This window comes from Chelonoidis abingdonii, chromosome 3, assembly GCF_003597395.2.
Source record: "Chelonoidis abingdonii isolate Lonesome George chromosome 3, CheloAbing_2.0, whole genome shotgun sequence".
NCBI classification, from domain to species: domain Eukaryota; kingdom Metazoa; phylum Chordata; order Testudines; family Testudinidae; genus Chelonoidis; species Chelonoidis abingdonii.
In genome coordinates, this window is record NC_133771.1 from 44,795,671 (window position 1) to 44,823,617 (window position 27,947).

At 41.1% G+C, this 27,947-nt stretch overlaps 1 protein-coding gene across 1 annotated transcript in view; it reads right to left on the minus strand.

Moving 5' to 3' along the window:
• CSMD1 (CUB and Sushi multiple domains 1) overlaps positions 1-27,947 on the minus strand; it is a 2,093,217-nt gene that overhangs the window by 1,159,390 nt on the left and 905,880 nt on the right. The gene's annotated exons all lie outside the window — the stretch shown is intronic.

Sequence of the window (27,947 nt, forward strand, 5' to 3'; positions counted from 1 at the left end):
AACTGAACTGGCAAGGAAAAATGAGACAAATGCCCAATTTTGCCCATAGGGGAGTGCAGAGGAACATTTTGCGGGGGGGGGGGGGGGGCTAGAGGTGACATTTGGCGGGGAACAAAAGCCTGGCTGATATGTCTCTGCTATGCCCTGCCCCTTCAGTCAGGGAGCAATGGAGGTGTCATGGGCTCACTCTGCAGCTCAGAGGTCAGCATGGTCAGGGCCCTAATTCAAACTCTTCTCCAGACAGGCCATGGAACCACAATTTGTGGGCTCTGAGCCCCACCAGGCAACCCAGCTGGTAAGTGACTAACCAGTTTGCGCAGCATCCACTTGTGCGGGGGCACCAAGAATGGCATGGCCCTCGCTGCAGCAGTAACTGAGCAGTCCCCAGAGCGCCCCCGCCCCCCGCAAGCCTTGTGTCCTCCCCACCAACCATCCTTCAGGTCTGATCCCCGTAAACCTTTCCAGCCCTCCTGCCCCAACCACTTCTTTCTTTCCCCAATCTGCCTCTAGTCGACCACTTCTGCCATGTCCCGGCAGGGGCACCATTTAGGGAGAGCATAGGGGGGCACCTCTGCCCCCCTACAAATTTTTGTACCACTGGCTGGAAGTGGTCCTCCATCACTTGCTCCCCTCCCCCTCCCTGCACTGGACAGGAGACTCCCACAGCCAACACCAAAATCTGAAACGGCAGCCATGCATCCCAGTCTTCCCCACTTCCTCAGGGCTGCTCTTTGGAGTCTCCTTGGTCTCTCCCACTATCTGGCGCCTCCTTCCTGCGCTTCTGCTATCCCAGCTATCCCAGCTCCCAAAGGGACATCAAGCTGCTAACTGGATCATAGTCTAATAGTTTCATCTCCTGGCTCTGAGCCCAAAAGTACTCACACTCACACCTTTCTTTGCTGCCTAGATCCCAGCTCAGACCCATTCCTCTTCCCTCTTACCCCCATCTCTGCTACCCGCTCAATTGGGGGCACGGAGGAGATGAGTGGTGATGCCAAACAGCTCAGGCCAGCCCTGCACATCAATTTAGGGAAATATGGTCACCCTAAGGGTTCTTCTACACTGGCAGAGTTATATCGCTGGCAGTTACACTGCCGCTCAGAGAGCACTGAAGGGAAATCTCTTTTGTGTGTTCACACTGTCAGCTGTCTGTTCACACCTGAGGCACTTGCAGTGGTATTCAGAGCGGTGCACTCTGGGCAGCTATCCCACAAAGCATCTCTTGCTTTTTTGCTGCTAAGAGTTGTGGGAAGATGGAGGGGGTCACAGAGCATTCTGAGTCCTGCCCCAATGCCCCGTGATGCATTGCTTCACATCCCGGAAATCCCTGTGCTTCCATCCACATTTGGTGCCATCTTTCAATGGTTTGTGTACTCTGTGCTCTGCCTCTTTGACCTGCAGGAACTGGTCCCGCACCGTTTTGGGCTCAGGAAACAAGGACTGAGTGATGGGATCACATTGTGATGCATGTCTGGGATGATGAGCAGTGGCTGCAGAATTTTCGGATGAGGAAAGCCACATTTATGGGACTGTGTGATGAGCCCTGTCATTAGAGAAGTGCGTGGCGATTGAACTGTGGAAGCTGGCTACTCCAGACTGCTACCGATTGGTCGCTAACCCATTCAGAGTGGGAAAGTTGACTGTTGGACTCGTGTTGACAGAAGTGTGCAAGGCTATTAATCGCATCCTCCTCTGAAAGATTGTGCCTCATGTGCTCATAGTTTTCCATAGGCTTAAATACCTTGCTGAATTGATGCCATAAGACATACATCATCATCACTACTATCATTACTACCACCTCCTCCTCATTTCCAGAATAGTCAGATTTGTTTTGCTGCCAGAGACCCTTCAGAGCGTTTTTGTCTTTGAGTCTCCTTTTTATGACAGTAATTTAAAATTATTTGGGGATAGAACATGAAAGTTAATTTGATTCCTGTTTAAATTATCTTCTTTGAAGGACACGTTTTCAATAGCTTTTGGCAGGCAAGAGAATGCAATACAATATTTTATCATGGTACACTCATGTAAACAGAATTCTGGACTAATCTGTATCATATTTTGATTTTCTTTGTATTACAGAAATTGCTGGCACATGAGCATTATATGTATTTTATTTAATATCTTTACGGTTCATGCAGTCAGCATCCCAAAACATCTCTGCTGTAAGCAACTTTTCTGTTGCATGTGTCCAAAACACATGTTTTCTCTGAAACTACTGGATTAAAACCTCTTGAAACAAGAGACAGCCTGGCTCATACTACTCCAGTAGCACAATGAATACGTCTACTCCATACATTATAAACACATTTCTGACAGGAGAGTATAGGACTATGATTTATGTGGGCATAGCATAAATATCAGAGTATCTATAGAAACAGGATAGATGAATCACGAACAGAAATAGATGGAGACTCAGATTTCACAAACAGATCTTTGCCTTATTGGCTTCTGCTCCCAGCATTCCCTCCATGATTATTTCATCTAATCCAATTATTAGGAACATAAGAGTTGCCATACTAGGTCAGAATAAGCAGCAGAGAATCCTGTGGCACCTTATAGACTAACAGACGTTTTGGATCATGAGCTTTCGTGGGTGAATACCCACTTCGTCAGATGAATGTATTCACCCATGAATTATTATTAGGACATAGCCCAACCAGCAGGGCCACCCAGAGGATTCAGGGGGCCTGGGGCAAAGCGGGGGAGCTGCAGCGCTTGTACGGACCCGGCGGCGGTCTGAGTCTTTGGCAGCACTGAAGGGCCGCAGCTGCCGAAATGCTGCCGAAGACCCAGGGCGACTGACGGGCCCCTCACTGCCAGGCCAGGGCTCGTGGGGCATTTTGGTGGCAGGGGGCCCTTCAGTTGCTCTGTGTCTTTGGCAGCACTGAACGGTCCTCTGCCGCTGAAATGCCGGCCGAAGATCCGGACCGCAGCCGGGCCCCTGCGGGGTCTGGGGAAAATTGCCCACTTGCCCCCCTGGGTGGCCCTGCCAGCCAGTTTTGGCTGGTTGTTGGTTAGTTCGGTGTGTGGCAATGAATGGCTGCTTTTCAAGGTATACAGCTCTCTGCGTGATTTCTTCCTAAAACTGCTGCCCCAGCAACAGAAGTAGGTAGAAGTCAAGGTTAAAAAAAATAGAATAAAAAATAATTACCTTTTTGCTGTTGGAAGGGGGTATGAACTGGATTGTTTGCACTGACAGTGCAAACTGAAACTAAAACCATGTTGACAGGTTTCAGAGTGCTAGCCGTGTTAGTCTGAATCAGCAAAAACAACAAGGAGTCCTTGTGGCACCTTAGAGACTAGCCAATTTATTTCAGCTTATGCCCAAATAAATTGGTTAGTCTCTAAGGTGCCATAAGGACTCCTCATTGTTAAAACCATGGTTACACTTATGGGGCTGCTGGAACCTTTTGAGGAGACTACAGTGCAATGGCATGCATATACTGAGCGTTTTGAGCTTTTTGTTATTGCAAACGACATTGCAGAAGAGAAGAAGGTGCCAATATTCATAAGTGTTGTAGGGGCTAAGACCTACTCCCTGCTACACAGTTTACTACACCCTGTTAAGCTAGAGACCAAATCTTACAGTGACATTAGGGTCCCATTTTTCTCCAAAACCACTGTAAGTGTCGAAAGATATAGGTTCCACAGCAGAGACCAAAAAGATGATGAAACAGTTGTACAATTTGTAGCAATTTTGAAAAAGTTTGTGGAACACTGTGAATTTAAGGAGATGTTAAATGATGCCCTACATGACAGGTTAGTATGTTGCCTGCACAGTGAAGCTATATGGAAGCACCTTCTGACAGAGGCTCAGCTTACCTTCCAGAAGGCCATTGATATTGTGGTCTCCATGGAACTGACTAAAAGGGAGGTGCAATACACTGGTGCATCCCCTAGGGTGCATAATGTGTCACAAGAACCTACCCACAAAACTCTGAGGAGTCAAGAATGTTACCGCTGTGGTATGCCGGGTCACCATGCATCAGAATGCAGTTGTAAGGACCTGGTGTGTCAACACTGTGGCAAAAAGGGACACACTGAGTGTGCTTGTTAACAAAAGAAAGAGGTCTGTGGTCTGGCAGACCAAAAAGGAAAATCTGCATACCCTAGAGCAGACCCAGGATGATCAAGGTGACACCTCATCAAAAGAAATGCCATTCCACATTTTGTCTTTGGCAGTAGGCTCACATGAATACTGGGTAACTCGTTGCCGTTGTTGGACGGCAAACCTATACACATGGAGCTGCACACTGACACAGCCATCTCGCTGGTCTCAGAGACTGTGTATAAAGAAAAGCTACAGCATTTTCTGCTTAAGGCAACAAAAATTGTTCTGATGATGTACACAGGAGAAGCTGTGTCCATGTTGGGCACTACTGATGTTAAGGTGGAGCTCAATGGACAGGCGGCTAAATTGCCACTGTTTGTGGTGAAAAGGAATAACACAGCCTTAATGGGTAGGTCTTGACTGAGGAAGATTCAGCTGAACTGGGCAGAAGTGCACCAGATGATTAAAAATGAAACCATTCTGACTGCTGAACTAAGGAAACATGCTGCTGTTTTTGGAGAGGATCTGGGAAATATAAAGGGAAGTATGTACCCAGAGCAAAAGACCGAACCTTTAGTCCGAGACAGCCAGTTTTGGCTCAGAATTATGCTTCTGGAGCTAAATGGGTACCTTTGTCATTGTTATCACTCAAACAAGACCTGTTTCCTACAGTGTCCGGACTGCCCAGGATCTCACCTGGCAGCGACATGTAGATTAGCTGTTGCCAGGTCATACTAGACTCCAGGACACATCTTCAGTTGAGTTGCTTGACTTCACCATTTCCAGTGAGATACCAAATCAAGAGTCACCTGTTCCTGACTTCCCCGCTCCATTACTGCCTACGGTGGAGATACACCCTTTTCTCTCAATGAACTGATACCACATCCTCACACTATGAACCCTGAACCCATTGTCAGGCCTGCGCCCAAGATACTTTTGGGTGCACCTACACCAGCTGTCCACTGTAATCCACCTAGAGACAGCTGGATCTTTAGCTTGGGTGAGCCTATGGTTACAGGGCAAAATAATCCCTGGGGTTTAGTCAAGAATGGAGGCAATCTACCCTCCTTCTCTAGTTTAGTGTTTGTTTTATTTAGGGGATGTTCTCATTAAATGGTGAGGAATATGCTGTGTATTTGGTTGTCATAGGGAATCTTGTTCTTGCTATGGCAAATGAGTTAGATTATTAGGGGATAGCCCAGCCAGTTTTGGCTGATTGTTGGTTAATTCAGTGTATGGCAAGAAATGGCTGCTTTTCTACAGCTCTCTGTATCTCAAGTGATTTCTTTTTATAACTGCTTCCCCCAAGGATACAAGAATTTTAACCAAATGCCCATAACAGTTGCATAACTGAAATGCAAATGAGACCTGGCTCATTCAGCAGTTTCTCCTTGCTCACCAGTAAATGGTGGCAGAGGTCTCCTTCCCCTATGGAGCATCTGTCCATGTGGAGTGCTCAAGCAGCTCTGGGCCATTCTTCTCCCTGTTCACTGACAGTGTCAATAGTGAGCTCCTTACTCTCTAGGGTTTAAATATAGGAGTTAATGATAGCCATGGTGAACTTGGTGGAAGAATAGCAACATAAGACCACAAGAGGTATTTGCAGTTGGGCTGGGTCTCAAAACATGAAACACTTTGGTTATTGCATCTTTTATTCAGCTTCCTAACTGGAAATCCCTCAGTTAAAATAATGTGGAGTTCACTGTGGTGTATTTCATGGACCTAACAGGGAGAGCTGGAAGGGGAGCATTTGTCACTCACAGGCTACAGAGCATATGGAAATCACTCTAGCTCACCACTTTAAAATGAGATTTTGTTTGAGTTAAAGAGAGGACAGAAGCAGAGTTCAGTGATGTGAAAATCTGTAAATGTTTATAAGAGTCAGCTGCTTTTGTGCAGAAAAAGATAGAAGATGCCAGAATTGTTTTTTGTATATGCTAATGTCTCAAAACCTGTAACATTACAGCTACAGTCAAAATCTTCTATTTGGCCACACAAGCCAAGGAGAGGAAGCCATCTCTGTGACCCAGGACTGTGAGTCAACATTTATCCCCTGCCTGCAATGTGAGAGAGAGTCTTGCCTGTGCCTGGTGGGGTGATAGCTCCCTAATTCTACCAGCCTTTCAGTCCTCAAGTGCTTTCCAGGGTGCTGTGCCAGCTCTTGTATTTACATGCAAGTTAACAATAGTTCCTGAATCCCTGTGAATCACTCTCCTGTGATATGCAGCCCCTAACACTGGCTACTCACAGAAAATTCAGATCCTCTGCTCCTGCACTTAATCAGACATATTACCCACTGGTGACTAATTTTACTCCAAGTCCATAAAGCATACTTTCAATATAAATACATTATTCCTTAAACATTACCCATGTGAACATCCATACTGGGACAGACTAATGGTCCATCTAGCACAGTATGCTGACTTCTGACAGTGGCCAATGCCAGGTGCTTCAGAGGGAATTAACAGAACATACATCTCACAATGATTATGAGTCATGACAAGTTACAAGCTTTCTGTAGACACCTTACATGTTACTCTATATGGATAAATATCCTGTAAGACATATTTGATGTGTAAGTTTCTCAGGTCTGAGGTTAGAGTTTTTTGTGAATGACAGGGGAGCATTTGCCTGGGAACTTGTGTGTCATGATCTCTTAACAAAAGCAATGAATGCTACTAGCTAAAGGAGAAACCAGACTTTTGTTTGCTCACAGGAAAGAAGTGTCTGATTTTTGGCCTGAGATTCCTGCAATTTCTTTCAAACTCTGAAGAATTCAGTAGACACACCAGATTTTAGGCCATGCTATAGACAAGGGATGGCCAAACTTACTGGCCCTCCGAGCCACATGTGACAGTCTTCAGAAGTTCAAGAGCTGAGATACATCTGCCAGGAGCCAAGGGTTGGGGCTTCAGACGTATTCCAGCTGAAGCCCCGAGCCCTGGCAGATGCACCCCGTAGGGCTGAAGCCCCAAGAAACTTCTCCGTGCAGGGCAGAAGCTCTGAACCCCCCCATGCTGGGCAGAAGCCCCTGCCGCACCACCCTACTGCAAGGCAGAAGTCCCAAGCTCCCACCCCCCAGTCTGGTAGGTGGAGAATGGGGGTGGGGAGGCGGGGCTCTGCAAGCCACACTTTAAAGGTAAAAGAGCCACAAGACACTCATAAGCGACAGTTTGGTCTCCCCAGCTATAGACTGAGATACCTGAAAAGACTATTAGAGGGCAAAGAATAAATTGTGTGTAAAAGTTATGCTGAAACCTTTTACGATAAAGCAGATATTACAAAACCAAACATTCACTCCTTGACTCCGTGTGGTAATTAGCAGCAGAACGATTTGTGAAAGTCTGCATAGGAAGAATATACTGGTAGACTGACTACCTAATAGCTATTGTCTTAAGTTGCTTGAGAATATTTTTTCAAACTGCTTACAATATTTTGTACTAAATGTAAATACTTATTTGCTGAACTATTTTGTGCTACGCTGTCTTTGAAGGTGACTAGAAGCTGTTACCAACAACTTTATTCAATGTTTTGAATACAGCAGCTCTGACATTCTGTCTCTTCAGGACTTTTTGGAATGATTTATACTGAAACGTTGTATTCACTGCTAAAACCTGGTGGAGGGAGTTTGTTTTATTTTTTCAAAGAAAAACAAATGCATGGTGAGACAAAAATCACAGGGTTTTTATCTAGTTATAAAGACCTAGTGTAGACAAGCTCCCTGTAGTTATTATACCCCCTGTCCGTGGTTGACCTCATCTAGTTTACTTGAAGTAAAACTACAGTGTCTGGTAGTAGAATAGGTAATATGCATTAGTTATCCCACAGTAAAAACATACCATTTTTGGCAGTGAAAGCAAAAATCTCTGTAATTCAGAGTGAAAAGTCCTGAAGAGACAGAACTCTTTGACAAATTGTTATTCTGAGATGCAGGAAAGGGGAGTGTAATAGTGATTTTATATAAATTTACCCCCATCTCCCCTTACAGAAAGCAGAAAATGTCAAACAAAGAGAAGTTTGAAAATCACTGAAGAGCCTGTGAAACAAGCCAAAGAGACTGATGACCATGTCAAAGTGTCAGCTAAGGAAAATGTCTGGCAGATGCATTTTGGATGCACCAGAGGAGAGGGATGAGGTTGATTTAAAAAAAAGAAGATAAACCCAAGAAGAAAGGACTGTATTATTTGATGCAGTACACGTTTTGGACATGGATGAGTGATTTGGATGTTGGGAAAGAAAGGAAGGGGGAGATTTTTGAAAATAATTGGAAGAAAAAAAGGCACCATTTGGTCATGGCCTGGATTTGGATACAAGGGGAGGGAAGAGTCAGAGAGGAAAGCCAAGTTACAAGCATGGATGATTGTGACTGCTCAGATATGATTTTTTTCAGAACTTTACTTAATTTTCAAATAAAGAAGATGTCTATCCAAGACTGTAGATAACCTCACACATCATTAATAATAAAATAAATCCCAGCAGAATGAAGGTAATTGTTAACAGGCACTCAGCCACTACCCTGAGACCTCTCCAAAAACCCTGTCAAACATTTTGCAGCATGTTTGAAAGGATACCAATAGACACATACCATTCATGGCATGATTCTGATCTACTTATGCATTTATACAATGTTCATCATTGAACATGTGTTCTGCATGCCTCAACCTACACTTAAACTGGTGCTTCCCTTTCCCAAAGTAGGGAAAGACGGTCTTGCATTCAAGCTGAAGGGAAAGGCATACAATTAAATAAATGTTGGAATAAATACACTTGAACACTCTAGGAAGTAAATTTGATTTTTTTTCCCAACCACAATAAACAAACTGTGTATGGCTGTTGATGAGGAGTAATTAAATGTAGAGTAGATGAAAAATATATACAAAAATTTGGGGGGGGGGGATTGAATGAAATGTAGCACAACTTCTAAGATCAAGCAATCTGGCATTTAAATGTAAGATAGAACCACTTTAAAATCAAATCCAAACACAAGGAATGTAAAGATTTGACAAGTGCCACCAAAAATTCAGAAGATTTAAAACAAAAAGAAAAAAAATTGAACAGAGAGTTTGTAAGGCTCATTGGTCTAAACAACAAGGATACAGATTGTACTAAGAGATGAATCACACTTGTGAGACCCAAGCCACTTCAAACATCCCTAACTAAGAGAAGATATGTGGTGAAAACTTGTTAGCTGTAATATTTCAGAAGAATCTCCATACAAACAATTCATTTATGTTTTCCTTAAAGGCATAATGAATTCCTTGAGTAACATGGATAAACCCACTTAGATTTTGCTTTCTTCATTTCATTTCAGTTCAGCTAATGCTATAATTGTAAAAGATCCGGGACCACTACAGTGGGTAAATACAAAGATTACTTACATTTAAATCTATAAAATTAAGATTGTATAATTTTATCAAATTAAAATATTATGCAAATATATATACTAGCTGATATAACATTTAATGATTACTGGAGCCACTACAATTCATCATGGAAACAGCATTTTAAGGATCAAGTACATGTGTCCTTAGGGTTGTATTTAAAAAACAAAACAAAAAAGAAGAACTATTATCATCCCAGAAGAGTACAACTGCTCCTCCAAAGCTGCTGGAATCTCTATCATGTAAGTACATATTTTGGTACACGTATTATTCACCTGACAAAAGATGATGTATTTAGAAAAAAAGCAGCTATGGCCCATCATGCAAATCCATACTTATGTAGTTTTTAGAAAGTGGATTTCTGACATGAAAAACCATAAAAGCTTCTTCCGGAGCCATTAAGGGTGATGGTGTAAATCCCTGAACTATGAATCATTCCAGTCTGATGGCTGTGCGTATGCACTAAGCCTGAGTACTGTATTATAAATCCTGCTGCCAGTTGTGGGTAGGAATCTAGAAGAACAAAGGCTTGAATCTACAGCTAGTCTGACTCTTGATAATTTAAAAATGTATATCATTTGCTGGAAACTGTCTCTCCTCTTCCTACTTTGTTGTCATTCTGCATAAAAATAATGTTCCTGAAAAAAGTAGTAAAAAATGTGGGATTTTTTTCCCAGTCTGACATTAGACTGAGAAAAGAGGAAAGCAGATTCTAAGGACTACACTTGTAGATTTTCAGTATCAAAAGCATTCTGAGACTCTTCTGAGAGAGTCAAGGTTTGTCTACCCTGCAGTCAGGTATGGCTACAGCACATGTAGACATATCTGAGCTAGCTTTAAACTACTTAGCTTGAATAATAACAAGGAAACCACAGCAACAGAGGGTATCTGCTCCATTAAATACCAAATATCTCTGGCAGGCTTGTGTACAGTCTGTGCTGCTACAGCTTCAGTGCTATGATTAATCTAGCTAACTATATCAAAACTATCTTGGATATCTCTACATGTGCTGCAGTCACATCTCTGACTGCAGTGTAGACATACCCTCACATTACTTTATATACACAGCTACTGCCTTCCAAAAAATTCACAGCAACTAAAGATGAACTTTTTGTTTACTATGATTAAATCTAAGATTATGTCACAGAAGTTACAGAATCCGTGACTTCCAGCAATCTCCATGACACTGGGGGCAGTGGGGGACCCCTCAGCTGAGCCCCCAGGTCCCCCTGTTCAGCAGCTGTGAGCAGCAACCCCACCCCTGCAGCTCCCAGCCGACAGCGGCAGAGGTACCCTGGAACTGCTCAGCGGATGTGGGCGTGCCCCTGCCCCCCAGTTTCCTATCCCCCAGCTCCAGCCCGACAGAGCAACAGGGGGACCTGTCCCAGCCACTGGGCAATGGGGTCCCTGCAGCTCCCAGCCACTGCAGAGGGCAGGTGGGGAGACCGTCCTCCCTCCCCATTCTGTCAGGGATGTTTTTAGTAAAAGTCAGGGACAGGTCACGGCTTCCATAATTTTTAGTTTATTACCCGTGACCTGTCCCTGACTTTTACTAAAAATATCCATGGCAAAATTGTAGCCTTAACTATGATTGCTCAGCTGTGTACATGTGTAAGTGCTTGAGAAAAAGACAGACACATTTGAAAATATGAGTGTATCTAACAGAATAAAAGTCTACTAAAATTGTGTCTGTGCAAAAAACAAGTATGTAAGATGCAGAATAAAAGTTTCAGAACCACTGGCAAACCTGGACATTTTTAACTGCAGTTGAGAACCAGCCACCAGTACACACTACCAACTATAGATACTGTACATCCCTCAGAAGAATCCAGAAATAGTTCCAATCCTGCCAAGACTCATAAACTTACTTTTCTTTAAGCAGGTATAGTTACACCAAGTTTAAACCATTTGAATGCTCATGAAAGTAAGCCATTCACACAGAACTAACATTTTGAAATGTGAAAGTTGTGTATTCTAATACTGATGACAGGCATGTTCCATTTCACACCCTAATAAGTAACGAAGTTGAAAGCATAGCCCTGGAGCATGTGAGCAGATGCAGTTCCCACTCATCAAGAAGCTTAGATAAGTGCAGCTTCTCCCAGGAGAATGATGAGACTGAGGCTGACTTAATCATCTATGATATCATTCACATGGGGTACACTAGAAGCATTTTCAAAGAAACCAAACACTGGAATTCTGGTTAAATACATAGGCAACTATGACTGAAGAGTGATAAGACATGGGGTGGGGCAAAGAGATTTTCTATACATATATGCTCAAATTTAAAAATAAATTAAACTTGAGATATGTTTGTGCCCTAAATTTACTTTCCATGAATGTTTAGGTGCTTGCATTTTGCTCACATGGATGACTGCAGAAAAAAAATTCAACTTGCATGTGTAACCTTTGAGTGGGCTAGACTTTACTTCATTTGCCCTTTTACAGTGCCTTAAAAACCCCAACTCCCATAGAAAAGCACCTGGAGACCAGATTTCAGTCTCTAAAGATTTTCAACAAGGAGTACACAGGGTCAACCTCCCCACGTTCAATCCAAAAGAACAAAAGTAATGACTGTAATAACATTATCTTCACAGTTATACATAAACATAAATAAACAAATTTAATTTAAACATGTCAGTCCCCAACAAAACACACTGAGAAGAAACTCAGAGTTCCCAAAAACTTAGGTTGACTTCATCTGAATCTCAGTTACAGTCTTGATCACCAAATCTATACAATCTGCTGAGTCAAAAGCAACATCTTCCCTCCACTTACTTGTAGAATTTTTTTAGCTGGAATCCATGCAGACTCTACCTTGTCCTCTACTGAAAACACTTCAATCATAGAATATTAGGGTTGAAAGGGACCTCAAGAGGTCCTCTAGTCCAACTTGGTTAGCTAATCAGCTATCCAATTAACCAACCACTTGGTTAAGTATATAGATTTTTTAAAAACTGCAGCAAAATGCTTTAGAGTTAGGGAAAACAACTTGCTTTCTGCTCTTGGTAATCACCTTCTCCCAACCCACACAGTTCACCTGACTACTTGCCCTCATGGAGTCTCTAAGTACAGCAACAGGGAACCCATTGAGCGTACCCAAAACTACCACATCTTAATCCCAGAAGTGCTAATTGTGCATCTGCCTAGCAAGAATGTCCCAGACCAACTCATTCCTGCTCACCCTACCACTAGATCTCTTAAAGAGATATCTCCCTACTGGGCACATGACTTACAAATGCTCAAGTATATATACAAAAGTGGTATATTTTATGAGAGATTAATGCATTTAAATACTGAACAGTAAATCTTATGGTTGTTTATTTTTCTCTAGGAACAATTCATTTACTAAGCCCTTGTCTGATCCAGAAAAAAAGAAAAAAAAATCAGTATTTTTCTAAAATTCTCAACTTTAACTTATCTTCCTTTCCCCCTCAATAAAAACCTTTCCCAAAGAGATTCACAACCTAAAGGATTTCATCAAGCCCTCTACTTGCTGATGAGCTGTGCTTATCCAATAAGAGAAGAGAAGAGAAGCAAATACCATGTTACTTATGCATGTACAACTGCAACTATTTCTATGCTACCAGATAAATCTTCTATTGTGTATCTTCACTATTTTAATCTTTAAAGAAGCTGATATTTCAGCTTTGCATTCAGAACCCATACAGTTTAAAATATATGTTAAAGCAATTTAAATACAGTATTGTAATTTCAGACTGAAGTACCCAGCATCCCTTCTGATGGTCATATAAGAATATAATTTTAAATCCAAGTAACAAAACAAATTAACAAAATTACTTTTCAGTGTTGAAAATTCATCTGATAGTATTTATTTTATGTTCTATATCCATGAAGTCACTTAATAGTCTGTTTTCAATACTTCACTTTTCAAGAGTAATACTAATTTGGCAAAAAAGATACACATTTGTTCATAAAGTTCTTTATGTAATCAAACATTCTATCCACTTTTGTGGTTGTCTGCCTTAACCCCAAGCTCAAAACAGCATATGGAGCACCATAAGGCATTTCCATTCTCTTCAGTGTCGCTATAATCTTGACAGCCAAATTATTATTGTGGCTATTTGAACAATGAAGCCATCTGTGAGGCTGATGCCAAACCGGGAGAAAAGTTTATAATTTATTGCTTTACTTTGTCAACATAAAACTAAATGTGATCCCTCCATTATTAAATTCAAATGAATATTTACTGAATATCATCTAAAGGAGACGCTAATGCTATTATCCCAGAAGCTCCACCTATGCCTCTGATAGTATATTCATTCTTCTTACATTCATAACACCACCCTTAGAAGAGTTATGATTTCCAGGGTTGAACTCCGGATCTAAAAAATAACAGATTTTTCTCTTCAGTTTCCCAAGCAATAGAGAGTACACTTAAGGAGTTTGTTCGGGTTTTAAAGATACCAAAATTTTCAGAGATGTTCCTTATATTTAAAAGGGGATACTGCTAGAATCTATAATATCTCTAGAACCAGAAGGAACTTTTAAGTGCACCATTATAATAATAAGTGATAACAGTAAATACAATAAAGGCTTTTTCCAAGAGCAGAGTCAGTGACTCCACTTTCCATGATGCAAAGCAGGTTCTTATCACAGCATCATAGAATATCAGGGTTGGAAGGGACTTCAGGAGGTCATCTAGTCCAACCCCCTACTCAAAGCAGGACCAATCCCCAACTAAATCATCCCCGCCAGGGCTTTGCCAAGCCTGACCCTAAAAACCTCTAAGGAAGGAGATTACACCACCTCCCTAGATAACCCTTGATTCTTCTTCCTTGATTCACTAGTATTCAGGAAGATCCTGAGTCAGGAACACACTTAAGCATGTGCTCAACTTTAAGCATCTGCTTAAATCTATTTTGGGACTTACACGTGTACTTAAAGTTCAAAGTGCTTTCTGGCACTGGCGCCTAAGGTAGGACAGACTTTTAAGGCTCAATCCACTGCCCACTGTAGTCAGTGGAAGGACTTTCATTGATGTTAATTGGTGTTAATCAGGCTCATCCTGTTCAAGGCATCAGTTCCAAAAGACCACAGCTATCCTGGTTGACAGCTATTTTACAAGAATAGTAAATTCATTGAAATAAAATTAACTCTCCTCCTCTAAAATTACCATTGTGATTGGAATCAAATAAGTACCTCAACCCACCCCTTCTTAAAGAGCAGAGATAGCAGTTCCATTAGTGTAATAGAGTGAACAACGAGCTGAGATTGGACAGCTCTTTCCCTTGCAATCAAGTTTGTTTTTTGGTTTTAAATAAAAATAGCTCTTAGTATTTCTCCCTACCCAGTTGGACATGGATACATCACAACGTGATCAATGATAACCAGCCGCAGAGCACTGACAGTAATGATCATATTTTAATGAGCTCACCTACTTCTAAGCAGTTCCTTTGGGCTCTAGTTTGTTTCTTTTGGCTTTTTGTGCAGTCCTGTCTTCAGAATATGTTAGCCTGTCAAACAAATATCTATGGCTTTTAACAGTTTGTATGGTTTGGGAGGCTGCAGGTGCACTGCACTGATACAGGCCCTAAGGCTTAGCATGGCTTGGCCAATCCGCATCACATAAAACCTTCAGGACAAAGCACTTTTGGACATGTGTCTGAGAATGCTAACCTGTGAAATTCTCTTCCAGAAAAGGAGTTCTGCAATCTGCCAACTGTTTTGACAGACAAGTGAAAGCTTTATTTTCATTCAGTAATCACAGCAGCTGTTTATTGAAAAACAGGCTTTCCATTTATAAAAAAGAGCTTGTCAAGGTGAGGGTAGCATCTCAAGAGAGCAGCATACTCTAAATTAATTTTTCACTTGCCTAGTCAATGCAGTTCCAAGGTTGGTGTAAAATATATCCCAACCATAAAATATGTCTTCCCCTTTGTCCTGTAAAGATAGTGACCAGACATTTCAAATCTTATTATGTGCTACTTTAGCATTACCAAGATGTGACACATGTTATAGATCAGGCATGGCCAAACCGCAGCTCGCTGAGCTCAGGGCTTCATCCCTCAGGGGGAATGGGGAGAGAGCCCCACACGAGGTCAAAGAGATTCAGGGCTTTACCCCACAGTGAGGCAAGCTGGTGCTTGTGGCTTCAGCCCAACAAAGGGGAACTGAGGCTCAGAGCTTCACCCCGCAGTGGGGTGTTTGTGTTTGCAGCTTCAGCCCAGTAGCAGAGCTCCAAGGCTCAGGGCTTCATCTCCAGTTGGGCACCAAGGCTCAGGGCTTCAGCCCTGCTGGGGAGGGCGAGTCGAAGCTCAGGGCTTCAGCCCCACACGGGTGAACTGGTGGTCTTGGCTTCAACCCCAGGGGGAAGGTGGCAAGGCTGGGTTTCAGCCCTGCAGGAGGTGGAGAGCCACTGGTTGGGACTTCAGCCCCAGAGGAGATGGCAAGCCAGTGCTCAGGGCTTCAGCCCTGAAGGTGGAGGGGCTCTGCTGCTGCTGCCTTCAGCCCCACAGGAGCACGTGAGCTGGTGCTGGGGCTTCAGCTCTGCAGGTGGCACCTAGGCTCTGGCTTCAGTAGCACATGCTCATTATAACAGGAAATTGTGTCACTGTATTGCTGTGCAGACCTCGTGTGCTGTGATCTCCTTGCATGCTGCACACTATAGGCTGTGTTTAGTGTTCATAAGTCAGAGTTGAATAGTTTTTAAGTTTAACCCTGTGCTAATTTCACTGATAACAATTACATCTTCAAACTGTAAGAAATACAACTATGAAGAAGAAAACCAAAGTATTGAGCCAGAACGAGAGGAAGATTTTGCATTCACTAGTAAAGGTGGCAAACCCCTGTGCCTTATCTGCAATTCATCGCTCTCTCACTGCAAAGCAAGCAACTTGAAATGTCACTATGAAATGATTCACAAGCACTTTTCCTGTAAATACCCTCCTGTATCAGAAGTAAGTAAAAACAAGCAAACCACACCAAAATTACACTTCAACAGTCAACAGACAGTACTTTTGGCATTCAGTAAAGAAGCTGACACAATGACTGAAACTAGTTTTGTTATGGCATGGAATATCGCTCATGCCAAATGTCCATATTGTAATGGAGAATTTGTTAAGAAGAACATTGCAGAAGTGGTTGCAATTTTAGATCTAAGTGACACAACTTCAATGACTAATACAGCAAATCCCAGTTCTGTGTCAGACTACGGAGAGGCAGATCTCCCAGATCAGTGCTGACATTGCAAGCAAGATGCAAAATGATCTAAATAATTCTCTAGCATTCAGCCCAGTTGTTGACTAATCCACAGGTATTCAAGATGAACCACAAGTAGCAATACTCGTTCGCTTTGTTTCTGGGGATGTAATTATGAAAGAACAAATGTTGGACTTAGTAGCACTAAAAGAAACAACCCACAGTGTTGACATAAAGAACACACTTGACAGAGCATTGACAAATGCTGATGTACTGCTGGATCAACTTGTTGTGACAGATGGATCACCTGCAATGGTGGGGGGGGGGGGGAAGTAGGCCTATCGGACTTTTGAAAAGTGATCCCAAATTTCCAAAGTTTCTCCCTGTTCATTGCATCATCCATTGTGAACATCTCACAGGTAGACACTTCAAGTATGAAAATGTTACGAAAAGAGTCCTGGAAATTATCAATTTCATCCGCTTGAATGGGAAGACTCATGGACAGTTCAAAAATTTCATTGCTGGATCTTGAAGACAAACTTAATATCTCTTTCTACTGTATCGAGAGGTGGTTATGAACCAGAAATGTCTTAAATAGATTTGTGGAACTGTTGGAGCCTATCAATGCTTTCCTTGAAGAAAAGGTAAGTCCTATCCACAACTGAAAGATGAGCAATGGATGCAGCATTTTCACTGATATTATGCAGCATCTGCAAGCTCTCAACTTGGCACTCCAAGGGAAGTGTTTGACCTTACTCAGACAGTCTTCAGCTTCCAGAACAAGTTATAGCTTCTGCAAAGAGACATAGTGTCAAGAGACTTCAACCACTTTCCCCATCTCAAGAGTAGGGTAAACACATTCCCTGCAATCAAAGTAGAAGATCACAAACTCGAGGCATGTAGAGGTCAATTACAAAGACTGCTTGATGACTTTCAGACTAGGTTTGAAGATTTGCAGAAGCTGAGATCCTACTTTGCCTTTCTCATAAACCCATTCATGGTTGATTTGTGAACCAAGAGTAGGCTCCCGGGGTTGAAACAGCTGGGAATCCTTACCCCTAGGTTCTTATCCTGGCTCTGGGAGAAGAGTGGGGGTTGTTACCTGCTCCTGCAAACCATGCCATTTTTCACATTGAAACCTTTTCTTTTTCCCTTCACTTGCCCAGGACCATGTCCCAGCTCCTGTCTCTAAAGGTGGTCTGTTAACTGTGGCTTCTGACTGTAAACCCTGTTGTGCCAAATCATCTTTAACCACCCTAACTAATGTACAACACTTCAGCAGCCCCTGCTGAAACAGCACCAAACTTGAAAGATTACTGGTAGCTTCCCATAATGCTGCCCTTACTTCAAACCTCTCACAAGTGGACTGAAGTGCCTCCTTTCCCTGGAAAGCATCCAGTCCCCATGGGCAGGGACCTTCTTTCACTACCCATATACCAAAGGAGGGTGGGCTCCTCAGCCACCTCCCATCCCTCTGGGTCCCGTAACACTTCCTTCATTTCCTTTTAAATCTCATCCCAGGCTGACCCCTGCATCTGGTATGGGCCCTGGTTCTTTCTTATCCATTTATCCAAAAATTCCTTTACCCTGGCTTGCCAGAACCCACAGCTACCGTCACGAGAGTTCACTATACCCCATCCAAGCAGCTGCACGGACTGTTGGGGAGGGGGACTTACAGGCTGCCACTCACTTATCCGATGCGATGCATCTGAGTCACAGCACCAAGATATTAGCAGGCTTATTTCTTTACCCTCTCACTTCTCTGGTCCTTTTCGCATGAACAGAGAACAGCAATACCTGAATTCCAAAGGCGCAAACAATTTGATGTTTATTGGGGTGAACTTTCAGCAAGCATGATTCCAGTTTTCTTCCTCAGTGTCCCCTTCCCAGCTCTGACACCACAGAGCCTTGCCTGTGTCCTTGTTTCTGTTCCGATCCTCTGTTCCCATTTCCCCCTTTAGCAAAACATGATTCCAATTCTCCCATCCCCAGTCCCTGTTCCCATTTCCCCCGCCCTTTCTGATTGACTGCAGACTATATAGTAAAACCTGAGTTTTGCTTAGCTATACCTTAACCAATCATTTTATTGAAATTTAACTAACCAATTCTAACATACTGTAACATGATTATTTAACCAATTATATTTCACCACCTTCATTGGTTTACACCCAACAAAATTAATTATACAGGAGACAGAAACAATTACAGAACCAGACAGAAACCATGCAAACAAACATACAAAACAATGCAGAAGTAAAGATTTTACAACTACATTTATACAGATATAAGGGTTTTCCAGCTGTGTCTATTGATAAGTGAGTTCTTGCCAGACAGGATGCTATCTTCTAGGCTCTTCCCTTTCTCTGGAGGTGATAGAAATATTAGGGCAGGATTGTATTCCTAATAGCCCAAGAGCACCTTATTTCAATGTGGCTAGTTTGGAATGTGAGAATGTGACCATACACTTCCCAGCTTATGGCTGCCTAGCTACATCTTAGCTGACGGCCTTCGCCTGTCACAGTAAGAGAAGGCCATTACACAAACAGTGATCTTCGATTCTTTCTTTTATACCTATATAACTAGCTAAGTGATAAAAATACACCTAAATTCTTAAAGTATAGATCTTTGCAGACAGGCCTGAATAGCTATATCCTAACACTGTCCAATTCCCAAAACTGTGGTTAAACAAACATCTACTGTAGAAATGGAACTACTGGAACTCTCGGAAGACCAGGCTCTAAAGATGATGCATAAATCACAGTCTACCATCAAGTTCTAGAACAAGTGCCAGGAATGAAGTATCCTCAACTCAAAAAGACCAGTGTGTGACTCATTTCAACTTTTGGTACAACATACTGCTGTGAATCACTGTACTCCATGATCAAGTTTGTAAAATCAAAACATTGTACAGTCCTTACAAATCAACATCTGATCGAGCTCCTCTGTATTGCTTGACAACACATCAACCAGATTTCCAAAGACTTACGACCAGGATGGAGATCCACAGGGCCTCTAGCTCTAGGAGTAATTAGGCATGATACAGTAAGTAGGATGCTAATATTTTTTAAAAAATGCATGTGTAAAGGTTGTTTGTGTCTTGCGGCTCTCGAGATTCTGAAGATTATTGTATGTGGCTCAGAGGGTCAGTAAGTTTGGCCATCCCTGTTATAGATCCTCATGGTTTGTGACAGTCATGAAATGAAATTTAGAGCAGATTGGAGTACAGCATCTAGAATAGATTTTGAAGTAGTTTTAAAAATGTACTACTAACACTACACTTATTATTTGATCGTCATGAGATATTCATTGGATTTTTCTCTTTTCAGTAAGAAACAACACTGTAGGAGCTAAAATTTGCACTAACTGCTACAAGGGTTTTTATCTATTAAGTTCTTTCTGTGAGATCCAATAACATAAAAAACTCCAACCAATTGGAAAATAGTTGGAAATATTACATCTATAACAATTATATGTCATAGTGTAATGATCAGAAATTCTTTGTTTTACTTTTTGGGTCTCATGTGACCTTTCAATGCGGACTAGAAAAGCATCATCCTGAGGAAGGGATGGAAACCCAAATTAGTGATAATTTAATTGGAAAGATAAAAATAAATAACAGATGCTACTCAAGATGTCCAGTTATTATTTGTTTGAATTCTTTAAATTCTCACCATGAAGATTTCTCTCCCTTTGAGTGTTAGGATAAACTAAAAAATATCCAGAGTGAAGCATAAAATTGATATACAATTGACTCCATAGCATTTCTTACCTATAGGTTTACCCCCTTGAGTCCCGCAGTCCAAGGTTATAACCTAAGGGTTGTTAATAAGTATTAATATCACCTTTCTCTGTCTCGCCGGGGGAGGGAGAGCGGGGACATTTGGGCATGTTGCAGGTAGAATGTACTGTCCCTGGAAGTGAACTGGGAGTTGTGGGGAGAGCCTATGCCTGCAGACTTCTCTCCCTCAACCTCATTGAGTGAGGGGAATATCATTAGTCGGGCCAAGAAATGGGATGCACTGTTCCCAGGAGGAAGGAGAAAGGAGATGTCCACCCCTCCTCAAACTGGCTGCATCCCACTGGCTAGCCAGAATAGGAGGATGGTAGCTTATTGCTTACCACCCAAATTTAAACCTTTCCTCACACTGCTTGAGCCTCTTCTGTTTTCAGCTTCATTAATAATAAAATAATAATAAATAATGTATTATTGTAGTGCCTAGAACCCCCAGACATGAACCAGATTGCTGTTGCAGCAGACACTTTATGAACAGGACAAAAAAGACCCTGTCCCAAAGAGCTTAAAATCTAAATAGACCAGGTAGACAAAGCATGGGTGAATGGGTGCAACACACAAGCAGAGTGAACAATGTGAAAGTGTCAAATGTCATATTAGTTGCACAATTTTTTCTTTTGTCTCCCCCCCACACACCTTTAGGATGATAACCTTTAGGATGGAAGGTGAAGGGGTCACCTAAAGGAAAAGAAAAGAGAAGCTGAAGAGAAAAGAGAAGGGAGAGGGGGCATTGAAGTGAAGGGGGCACAGAGGGACAGGGCAGGGGAGGAGAGATTGTAGGAGAGGCAAATCTGGAGAGCTACTGAGGTGAAGAGACTCTGAGGGAGGGAAGTGGGAGGATTGATGCAAGCAACCAATCAGCACAGGGCAGAGAAAGTCCAGTCAAAGCTAGAGAAAGTTCCTCCAAGGACCAAGGGCTGCTTCTTCCCCTACAAGCTGATGTCTCTGGCTATCTCCTTTTTGCAGTTTTCTCCCAAGCCCACACAATCACAGAGTGAGGAAACAGCATAGGAGTCCTATTGACCTCAGAGAGAGTGTGGTTGGGTGGGGCAAGAGAGGGTCTCCCATGTTCTGGCCTACAAGGGTTCTGAGGAGAAGGGTGGCCCTGGCTGAACATTATTTTCATCCTCCCACTGAGCACAACGCTCCCCGATTCATCTGTTTCTGACAAACCAGCTCACCCCATAGTTACAGATAGTTAACTAAGTTTCCAGGATACTGTGGGTCAGAACAATTACCAGTTTGTTTGTTTTTTTCAGAATCAAGAAGGAACTTTTCCTACTGGGTCAAACTGGCTGATATCTGATGATTTTTTTCATCTTCTTTGTGTTAACATCAATACCAAGACTCAGCTTTTCAGAGAGGACATTGTTTCTTCAGGAAATTCAAACTTTTTCCTTTAGGAGCTTCTTGCACACAGAGAGAGCCTCACTGACCAGCTACAGGCCCGCATCCTCTTGCAACAGCAGCATAAGCTCTCAATGCTCTATACCTACGGTATCCCTTTCACTGTGCCCCTACCCTATTCTTAAAGGGCATCTCCCTTTTCTCTTATTATATCATCATTAACACATACATTACATCATCATTAACACATACAAAAATAAACTAATATTCAAAAATAAAAAATATAAACTATATATGTCTATTTTTAAAACATCTATTACAGGGACCTTACCTTTGTAGCACTTTGAAGTTGCAGTGAGGATAGAGAAGACAATTTTTCCATCCCCAATAGAGATGTTGACAGTTTGTCAAAGAGACAATGTTACAAAGCAAACTATCCCAGTACAAAGTAAAGATAGGAAGAACAGCAAAAGCCAACACGGCTGTCCTGAAAATCAAGAAAGAATCTTACCAAAAAGTGGAAACGTACTAATTCCTAAGGATGAGTACAAAAGAACAGCACAAGCATGTAGGGACAAAATCAGAAAGTCTAAGGTGCAAAATGTCCTAGCAAGGGACATAAAGGGCAATAAGAAATACATTGTAAATGCTTAAGAAGCAAGAGAAAGATGAAGGAAAGTGCTGGTTCTCTACTTAGCAGGAAGTAAAGAACTCAGGACACCAAAAGGCAGAGGTGTTTAATGCCTGCCTGCCTGCCTTCCTTCCTTCAGTCTTCACTAAAAATAAGTAAATTATGACCAGATACTTAACACAGGTAATATTCACAACAAGAGGGAAGGAACACAAGCCAATAGAGGGAAATCAACCAGTTAAAGAATATTTAGATAAGTTAGATGTATTCAAGTTATCAAGGCCTGATGAAATTCACCCTGAGATACTTAAGGAACTAACTGAAGCAATCTCAGAATCATTAGGAGTTATCTCTGTGAACCCATTGAGGATTGGTGAGGTCCTATGGGACTTGAAAAAGAAATCTAATTTTAATGGATAGGGAGTAAGCTGTATATGTGAAATATCTTGATTTTACTAAGCCTTTTGACACACCCATGACATCCTCATAAGCAAACTAAGGAAATGTGGTCTAGATGAAATTTTTATAGGGTGGAAGCAAAACTTGTTGAAAGACTATATTCAATGAGTCGTTATCAATGGTTCTCTGTACAACTGAGAGGATGTATCTAGTGTAGTTCTACAGGGGTCACTCCTGGTTTCAGTACTATTCAATATTTTCATGAATGAAATGGAAAATGGAGCGAGGAATATGTTTAGAAAATGTATGAATGATACTAAGATGGGACAGGTTGCAAGTGTTTTGAAGGATAGTATTAGAATTCAAAACAGCCTTGACAAATTGAAGAACTGGTGTGAAATCAACAAGATGAAATCCAATAAAGACAAGTGTAAAGTACTACACTTAGGAATGAAAAATCAGATGCACAACTACAAAATGGGTAGTAAGTGGCTAGGCACTGGAGGAAAGGATCTGCGGGTTATAGCGGATCACAAATGAATATGAGTCAATTATTTGATGCAGTTGCAGAAAAGGCTAATACTTTTTGAAGTGTATTAAGAGGAATGTCATAAGGAAGACACAGGAGGTAACTGTCCCGCCCTACTCAGCACCAGTGAGGCCACAGCTGAAGTGCTGTGTCCAGTTCTGGGCACCATACTTTTGGAAAGATATGGACAAACAGAAGAGAGTCCAGAGGAGAGGAACAAAAATGATACTAGATTTAAAAAGCCAGGCCTGTGGTAAAAATTAAAAAAATCAGGGCATGTTACATCTTGAGAAAAGAAGACTGAGATGGAACCTGATAACTGTCTTTAGATATTCTAAGAGCTATCATAAAGATGGTGGTGATCAATTGTATTCCACCTCCACTGAAGTTAGGAGAAGTAATTGGCTTAATCTGCAGCAAGGGAGATTTAGTTTAGATATTAGGAAAAACTTTCTGACTATAAGGATAATTAAGCACTGGAACAGACTTCCAAGGAAGGTTGTGGAATCTCCATCATTGGAGGTTTTTAAGAACAGATTAGACAAACATTAGTCAGGGGTGGTCTATGTATACTTGGTACTGCCTTAGCGCAGGGAGAGAGGGAGTGGGACTAGATGACTTTTCGAGGTCCCTTCCAGCCCTGAATTTCTATGGTTTTATAAGACTAGGATTTAGAAGTGTGTATTCAAAGAATATTTAGGAATGTGTAATTTGTCACAATTTGTGAGCAGTTTCCAATGCAGATAAAAACTAAAGGGAGCAGGTCCCAGTAGTGAATGAAACCTAGGATTTTAGCTGTCTCTAGGAAGTTGTCTCTAAAAGGCGATAAGGTGGCCTGAAGTGTTCACTAACAGAAATCTCCCCTGGTACTCTCTACTCTCATACATGGAGGAAGGTTAGAGGATTCAGAAGTGAGCTGAGTCCTGGGGGAAGGGGTGTATAGGCAGAAGCTTCTTGAATGCATAAATCTATATAAAGCAAAATTGTTGAGTTTCCCACAGCTCTAAAAAAGAATCCCGTATGCATCACTCAATGATGTAATAAACAAACAAAAATATTACAACATAATGATGATTTTATTGAAAGCCGTGTTTTAAACTGAATTTTCCCTCCACTTACATTGTGTTTTTTCCAATATCTGGTTTTGAATTGCCCATGCAGACATGCTGCTTCCATCTGATGATGCATCAAGACTTCACCTGCCAAGCTAGTTCAGCAAACCGCACTTTAGAACAGGAGACCATAAGAGTGCCAAGTCTTCAACTCTCCCACACCTATGGCATTGTTTGGAATGGAAGATTGCACTTTCCTTTGTGCCAGACATCTCTTGTATCCAATGCTTCTTATCAAGAGTTCTGTCTCACTCAAAGTTAGAGGTTAGTTTCTCTTTCAGACACATCAGTAGCCTAGCTAAAGACATAGTTTAGAGACAGATTTCAAAGGGTACTGTTTGGACAAATTTTAGCAACAGAGACATTATCAGAAAACGAAAGTTAAGTAGAAACAAGTGCACCTAACTGAATATTACAGAAATTGTAACTAGTTTGGCATTCAGTTTACAATATAAAATATTAATCTATTATCTACAATATGGTAGAAAAAGTCATCTAACCACCTAAGGTTGTATCCTTCTACTTGTCAGCTCACTGTCCAATCACATGATCCAAAAGATGTGTCAAAATCTCCAAATCAGGAGTGTTTATTATTATTATTTATTATTATAGCTTCCATGTTTGGCTTTGAAAATTCAAGTGTCAAATCACAATGATTTAGCATTACATCACCTGAGAATGGCAGAAAATAGAAGAAAGACACAAAATTAAACTGAAACTAAATCAAGCGAGACCCCAAAACAGACACAGCAACTCTAGGAGGAATATATTGTTAAGAACAAAGAGGACAAATACAGTGCTAGCAAAGACAAACAAGATTTTATAGACAAAATGGCAACAGATTAACAGACTGTTGCAGCACAAAATAACACAAAGAAACTACAAAACACCACTACATAGTTGTCAGGAAGTACCAAATACCAATCACACAGTTCAAGACAACCATGGCAACTTAACAATGAAGACATCAGAACAATTAAATATATGGAGCCTGTACTTTATTCAGTTACTTAATGTACGCAGGCTCATGAATCCCCTAGATTTAGAGAAAGGAGAAAATCTGAATGTCAAACTAGAACCTATCAGAGAAGAAGTAGAGAGGGCAGTCAATCAGTTAAAACATGGAAAGCCAACAGGTCTGGATAACATTCTAACTGAGATTCTTAAGGCAGACTTGAACAACACAGTAGACATTTTGATAGGCTTCTTCCGAAAGATATGGAAAGAAGAAAAAATTACCATATGAGCGGAAAAGGGTCATAGAGTGAAGCTTCTAAAGAAAGGAGAATTCACTCAGTGTCAAAACTGGAGGGGCATTCAATTGCTGTCTATCCCTAGTAAGGTATTATGCATGTATTATTCTAGGCAGAATAAAGAAAGCAATAGATTCAAGGTTATGACAAGAACAGGCAGAGTTCAGACAGGAGAAATTATGTATAGATGTAATTATAAATTTATTTATCATCATAGAACTGTTGATCAAATAGCAATCACTTCATTATATGAATTTTATAGATTTCTAAAAAGCCTTTGCTTCAGTGAATAGAATAATGTTATGCAAGTTTCCATACTACTGAGGAATTCCTCCGAAATTTTTAAACATCATTCAGAGCTTCTATGAAAATATACCATAACAAGTAATACCTAACAGTGAACTGACTCACACTTTAGAAGTTACGATGAATGTCAGACAAGGATCTCTTATGGTGGGAACGGCAAACCACGGCCATTGGGAGCTGCGAGCAGCCGCACCTGTGGACGCTCAGGTAAACAAAGCATCTCGCAGCCCACCAGGAGCTTACCCTGAACAAGCCGCAAACCAAATTTGGGAACCTCTGCCACAGAAACAGGCTTATAAACAATTAAAGGGCTGAAAGTCAACACGGAGAAAACTAAAACCATGAGAATCAACACACAGCAAGAAACACCAGTACAGCTTCTATACCTGACATAGAAAAGGTCAGATATTTCACACATCTTGGCATAATGATGCCAAGATATGTGAAATAAGTAATGGAACAGCTGAAGACATTAAAAACAGAATAGTGAACATTAGACAGGCTTTTGTAACTCTAAAGGTGATCTGGAGAAATGCAAATCTGCCCTCTCAACTAACTGAATATTTAACTCTGCTGTAAAGTTGATTTTACTAGATGGTGCTGAAACTTGGAAACTTAATGTCTTACTATCTAAACTGCTAGTTTCTGTAAACAGCTCTTTTAGACAAATACTCAAAATCAGATGGCCAGAAAAAAAATGAAGAACTCTGGAGGATGACCAAACAGAAATCAATAGGATAAGAAGTTATGGAATGAAAATGGAGATGGCTATGACATACATGTAGGAAAGATCCAAATGACATAATAAGATAGGTATTGAACTGGAACCCACAAGACAAGAAGCAACAAGGTAAACCAAGGATAACATGCAAATGCAAAATGAAAGTAGAACTAATAATTATCAGAATAACATGAGAAGAAACTAAGACAGCAAGCAGGAGACCCCATAGAATAGAGGGGCATGAGAAACATCTATCTTTCAGACCAGACCAAAACTGTGATTTCCGTTGAGGGGAAAAAGAATAAATTACATCTCCTTTTTAAACACTAGCTGAGGCCAACTCACATTCTTTCCTGCTTCAAAGCCAGATGAATATTAAGCACCCTTAATAATTCTTAATCATCAAGTTGGAGATAATCCTAGAAATGTATTTATACTGTGTTCATCACTGTCAAATCTGAGTGGTTTACAAAATAGTTTTAACAAAGCCAGAAAAAATTAGAAACAAAATTGTTTTTCTCCTTCTTAGCTGCCGCTTTGATGATGGAGATCATGGTTCCTGTGTAAATCTTAACAAGTAGAATTGATGAAACTAGCTGGGAGAGATTTTGTTTTCCTTAATAGTATAAATTATATATATTGGGCTTCATTATATCCCCACCAAGGCATGGATGCAGAAATCTTCTTTTTTCAGCATGCTTGAAGAGTTTCATGCATACCTGTGGCACTAGATAAATAATCTTTCCTTTACTGTTTTTTTTTGGGGGGGGGGAGAGGGGGTGTTTTTAATTTATTGCTATGCTGCTACAAACTTTGAAGATACACAGTCCTGGAGAAAGAACACCACCACTATCACTTGCAGCATTGTGCAATGGTAAAACGACAAACAGTTCAATAAGCAAATGTTGACAAGTGTAGACGTTCTGTGCATTGTAAGTACTGTCTTGGATTTAAAATACATTATATTCCAAATTTCAATTTTTAAAAAGTGGAACACTAAAGTAGTGCTTTTTTTTTTATCAATTATGTATTCTGATAGACATATTTCATACAGCTGAACAAACAGAAGGCACATTCTCTATAAATGTTTCACATACCATAAAAGGAAAAATGCATTTTTTTGATATTTTGCTTAATGAGCAACATATGTCTGGCAAGCTATCATTGCACCCTTTTAAAATTGCAAATATCATATTTTTCCAAGTTATTTTTTCAGTGGTGTGCTTGACAATCAGCACTGTGACTTTGTTCCAAGTGAAGGAG